Source organism: Hemiscyllium ocellatum, chromosome 46, assembly GCF_020745735.1.
Source record: "Hemiscyllium ocellatum isolate sHemOce1 chromosome 46, sHemOce1.pat.X.cur, whole genome shotgun sequence".
NCBI lineage: Eukaryota > Metazoa > Chordata > Chondrichthyes > Orectolobiformes > Hemiscylliidae > Hemiscyllium > Hemiscyllium ocellatum.
The window spans coordinates 31168580-31174240 of NC_083446.1; the positions used below are offsets into that span (position 1 = coordinate 31168580).

At 44.9% G+C, this 5661-nt stretch overlaps 1 non-coding gene across 1 annotated transcript; it reads left to right on the forward strand.

Moving 5' to 3' along the window:
• Window positions 1-5316: 5316 nt before the first annotated feature.
• Window positions 5317-5390, forward strand: trnai-aau (transfer RNA isoleucine (anticodon AAU)). The gene has a single exon. It is a non-coding gene; the product is annotated as a tRNA-Ile (tRNA).
• Window positions 5391-5661: the final 271 nt, after the last annotated feature.

Genomic DNA, 5661 nt, shown 5'->3' on the forward strand with positions numbered 1-5661 from the left:
CAGAATTTCCAATTCCTGTCCCGTCCATCACCACACTGAAGACAGTTGGTCAGCCAGAGAGAGATGGAGAGTGAGATCTGGAGCCTTCAGTAAATCCTGCAGCCGGTAAGATCACTCACAGTAAACAGCACAGGGAGGGGTTCATGGGCTTTAATTCAGACCCTGAGGGCATGATGTCGGAACAATGCTGGGCAAGGAACATGAGAAAAATCTCAGGCTTCATTATCACCATCTTGTCTGTAAATTCATCTGTTCCACAGAACCCTCCCTATGTCTGTCAGTTTCTCCACTGTCTGTTTCATAGTTACCACCTTCCCTATCTCTATCAGCCTCTACAATCCTGGCTATCCATGTAAGCTCCTCCAACCAGGACAACTCTCCAAGTTTCTGCCTTTGCCTTTAATCCCGGGTTCTGTCACATCTCTCCTTAACTGTGAAAAACAACTCCTCAGTTCCTTAAGCCATTCCTGTCAGTGCAGTCCTTTCCAGACCTGAAAAACCTCCCTGACTTTGTGACTTTTTTGAACTCCTGCTACCTTCATGATCTCTGTAACCTTCCCGTCACAACAACAAAAAAGCTCTGTGCCTCAGTAACCTCCTCCAGCTGTTAGACTCCTCCTTGTCTCTGGGCCCAATCAGAGTGACCCTGCTTCTCTCATAAATTAGTTTCTGCATTTCTAATGATGACTATGAACTCTTCCTAAAACGCACTCAGTCTCTGTAAACTCAGCTGGTCCCGATTGATGTAATTTCCTTCAGTAAGTACAAACCTTTATACCTTTAATATCTTCCAGACGCAACCATACAGTTTATTTCTATAACCTCCATGAGTGATACAGTCATAGAGATGTAGAGCATGGAACCAGACCCTTCGGTCCAACCTGTGCATGCAAACCAGATATCCCAATCCAATCTAGTCCCACCTGTCTGCACCCGTCCCATATTCTTCCAAACCCTTCCCATTCATATACCCATCCAAATGCCTCTTAAATGTTGAAATTGTACCATCCTCCACCACATCCTCTGGCAGCTCGTTCCATACACGTACCACCCTCTGCGTGAAGACGCTGCCTCTTAGATCTCTTTTATATCTTTCCCCTCTCACCCTAAACCTATGCCTTCGAGTTCTTGTCTCCCTGGCCCCAGGGAAAATACTTTGTCTATGTATCCTATCCATGCCCCTCATAATTTTGTAAACCTCTATAAGGTCACCCCTCAGCCTCCGAAGCTCCAGGGAAAACTGCCCCAGCCTGTTCAGCCTCTCCCTGTACCTCAAATCCTCCAACCCTGGCAACATCCTTGTAAATCTATTCTGAACCCTTTCAAGTTTCACAACAATTCTTCCGATATGAAGGAGACTGGAATTGCATAAAATATTCCAACAATGGCCTAACCAATGCCCTGTACAGCCGCAACATGACCTTCCATCTCCTGTACTGAATACTCTGACCAATAAAGGAAAGCACACCAAATGCCGCCTTCACTATCCTATCTATCTGCGACTCTACTTTCAAGGAGCTAGGAACCCGTACTCCAAGGTCTCTTTGGTCAGCAACACTCCCTAGGACCCTACCATTACGTGTATAAGTCCTGCTAAAACTTGCTTTCCCAAAATGCAGCATATTGCATTTTTCTGAATTAAACTCCATCTGCCAGTTAGCCCATTGTCCAATCTGGTCCAGATCCTGTTGTAAACCTCTTCGCTGTCCACTACACCTCCAATTTTGGTGTCATCTGCAAACCTACTAACTGTACCTCTTATGCTTGCATCCAAATCATTTATGTAAATGAGAAAAAGTAGAGGGCCCAGCACTGATCCTTGTGGCACTGCTGTGGTCACAGGCCTCCAGTCTTCTCCCTTTGAGCCAGTTCTGTATCCAAATGGCTAGTTCTCCCTGTATTCCATGAGTTCTAACCTTGCTAATCAGTCTCCCATAGGGAACCTTGTCGAATGACTCACTGAAGTCCATATAGATCACATCTATCAAACTGCCCTCCTCAATATTCTTTGTTACTTCTTTAAAAAACTCAATCAAGTTTGAGACATGATTTCCCATGCACAAAGCCATGTTGACTATTCCTAATCAGTCCTTGCCTTTCCAAATACATGTGCATCTTGTCCGTCAGGATTCCCTCCAACAACTTGCCCACCACTGAGTTCAGGCTCACTGGTCTATAGTTCCCTGGCTTGTCTTTACCACCCTTCTTAAACAGTGGCACCACGTTTGCCAAACTCCATTCTTCCGGCACCTCACCTGTGACTATCGATGATACAAATATTTCAGCAAGAGGCCCAGCAATCACTTCTCTAGCTTTCCACAGAGTTCTCGGGTATACCTGATCAGTTCCTGGGGATTTATTCACCTTTAACCGTTTGAAGACATCCAGCACTTCCTCCTCTGTAATCTGGACATTTTGCAAGTTGTCACCATCGCTTTCCCTACAGTCTATATCTTCTATATCCTTTTCCACAGTAAATACTGATGCAAAATATTCATTTAATATCTCCCCCATTTTCTGTGGCTACACACAAAGGCTGCCTTGCTGATCTTTGTGGGGCCCTATTCTCTCCCTTGTTATCCTTTTTTCCTTAATATAATTGTAAAAACCCTTTGCATTCTCCTTAATTCTATTTGTCAGACCTATCTCATATATGCATTTTGACCTCCTGATTTCCCTCTTAAATATACTCCTACTTCCTTTATACTCTTCTAAGGATTCACTCGATCTATCCTGTCTATACCTGACATTTGCTTCCTTCTTTTTCTGAACAAAACCCTCAATTTCTTTAGTCATCCAGCATTCCCTATAGCTACCAGCCTTCCCTTTCACCCTGATAGGAATATACTTTCTCTGGATTCTTGTTATCTCATTTCTGAAAGCTTTCCATTTTCCAGCCGTCCCTTTAGCTGCAAACATCTGCCTCCAATCAGCTTTCAAAGGTTCTTGCCTAATACCGTCAAAATTGGTCTTTCTCCAATTTAGAACATTAACTTTTAGATCTGACCTTTCCTTTTCCATCACTATTTTAAAACGAATAGAATTATGGTCGCTTGTCCCAAAGTGCTCCCCCACTGACACGTCAGTCACCTGCCCTGCCTTATTTCCCAAGAGTAGGTCAAGTTTTACACCTTCTCTAGTAGGTATATCCACATACTGAATCAGAAAATTGTCTTGTACACACATAAGAAATGCATCTCCATCTAAAGCTTTAACACTATGGCAGTTCCAGTCTATATTTGGAAAGTTAAAATTCCCTACCATAACTACCTTAATATTCTTACAGTTAGCTGAGATCTCCTTACAAGTTTGTTTGGTAATTTCCCTTTGACTATTGGGGTGTCTTTAATACAATCCTAATAAGGTGATCATCCCTTTCTTATTTCTCAGTTCCACCCAAATAACTTCCCTGGCTGTATTTCCGGGAATATCCTCCCACAGAACAGCTTTAACGCTATCCCTTATCAAAAATGCCACTCCCCCTCCTCTCTTGTCTCCCTTTCTATCCTTCCTGTAGCATTTGTATCCTGGAACATTAAGCTGCCAGTCCTGCCCATCCCTGAGCCATGTTTCCGTAATTGCTATGATATCCCAGTCCCATGTTCCTAACCATGCCCTGAGTTCATCTGCCTTCCCTGTTAGGCCCCTTGCATTGAAATAAATGCAGTTTAATTTATTAGTCCTACCTTGTCCCTGCCTGTCCTGACTGTTTGACTCACTTCTGTTCTCAGCTGTACTGTCTCAGATCGAGCTCCCAAAATCCTCCCTGTGATTGTTACCACGTCCCATCCCTGCATTCCTCCAAATCCGTGTAAAGTCCTCCCATTCCTAAAACCCGCCCTGTATCTATCACCTGTCTCAGCTTCCACAACCCTCCTTATCTCTGTAAGACAACCCCCCCCCGATCCCTCCCCCACTAGCCCCTCCCCCCAACCCACCCGTCCCAGTTACGCAAGCCCGCTGTATCACTGAATGCCAGTCGTCACTATAATATCGGAGGAAAGGTGTGAAAGCAGGAACGCTGTACTGGGTTAGACGATCAGTCCTGATCATATTGAATGGTGGGACCGACTCTGTGATCAAATGGTCGATATCTGCTCTTCTTTCCTGTGCTTTTGAATAAACTTACTATTCCTATAACTTCCTTCAATCCCCACAGACTTCCCTATCTCCGTAAACTCCCCGCGACTCTTTCTATCCATGTAACCTGAATCATTCCCCAAAACCTCCCTAACTCCATAACCTCCAAAAGGCCCCACGACCCTCCCTATCTCCATAATCTCATCCAGACCCAACGACCCTCCCATTCAGAGTAACCTCCTTCAATTCCCATGATCCTCCTGAACTGTACAACCGCGTTCAGGCCCAACAGCCCTCCAGACCTCTTTGTCCCCTTTCAGGCACCACAGCACTCCCTATCTCCATAATGGTCTTCAGTCACCACTGCACTCTCGATGTACATAATCTCATACAGTCCCCATGTCACTCCCTATCTCCATAATGTCCTTCAGTCCCCATGACCCTCCTTATTTCCAAAAAATCTATTAACTGTTGAACCTGTAAGCTCCCTTTTTTCAGATTGTTAAACACGAACTCCCATGACCCTTTCTGCTGCCAGTCTGAAACCAAACAGTGTTAGCCTGAGAGTAGGTCGGGAGCTAAAATATGTTTGAAAGGATATGTCAGTGAACAATAACTGGACCCTGAGAAACACTTTTAGTAAAAAGAGAATGTTGCTTTGAGCCTGTAGGATTGTATTTTTATTGATGTGAGTATAAATGGCAGAGTAGATACGGGTGTAGGGGTAGTTGTACCGAGGATGCGGTTTATTTGCATTTTCAGAAACCTTTACACAAGTTTCAATAAGGGCTAAAGAGTAACTTGGTAGAGAATAGGGCACCTTAACTATCAGGAGATGGGTGAGATATTAGACAAAATAGTGATGTCAGAAGTTACTGTGGAGAAAGACATGGAAGCTCGGGAACTTGGGGAAATAAATAGTGATGTCTTGGAAAGAATCCTCACCAGAGAAGAGAAAGTGCTGGAATCATAAAACAAATAAAGGTAGATCAATCCTCAGTAGCTCATTGGGTCTATCCTTGAATATTATGGGAAGCTAGGGAAGAGATTGCAGTGTCCCTAACAGAGATATTTATATTATCAACAGACACAGTGAGTTTCCGGAAGAGTGGAGGGTGGCTAATGCTATTCCATCACTTTAGGACTGCAGGGAAAAGCCAGGAAATCACAGCCCAGTGAGCCAGTGCTGGGTAAGTTGTTAGAGGAGTTTCTGAGAGAAAGGAGCGACATATATGGGGTCGGTTAGCTCAGCTGGTTAGAGCGTGGTGCTAATAACGCCAAGGTCGTGGGTTCAATCCCCACACTGACCATGTGCAGCGCTCGTCTCGTCAGCTGTGCTGTGTCAAGGTTTTCGGGAGGCAGAGGAGGTCATAGATCGGAGCTTTAGGCAAGTAGTTACTCCGAAAGTTCAAGATAGATGGGTGACAGTGAGGGGGAGTGGGAGGAGGAAGCCAGTGCAGGGACCCCCTGCGGTCATTCCTCTCAAGAACAAGTATACCGTTCTGGATACTTGTGGGGGGGATGACTTACCAGGGGCAAGCAACGAGGTTCAGGCCTCTGGCACGGAGCCTGGCCCCGTTG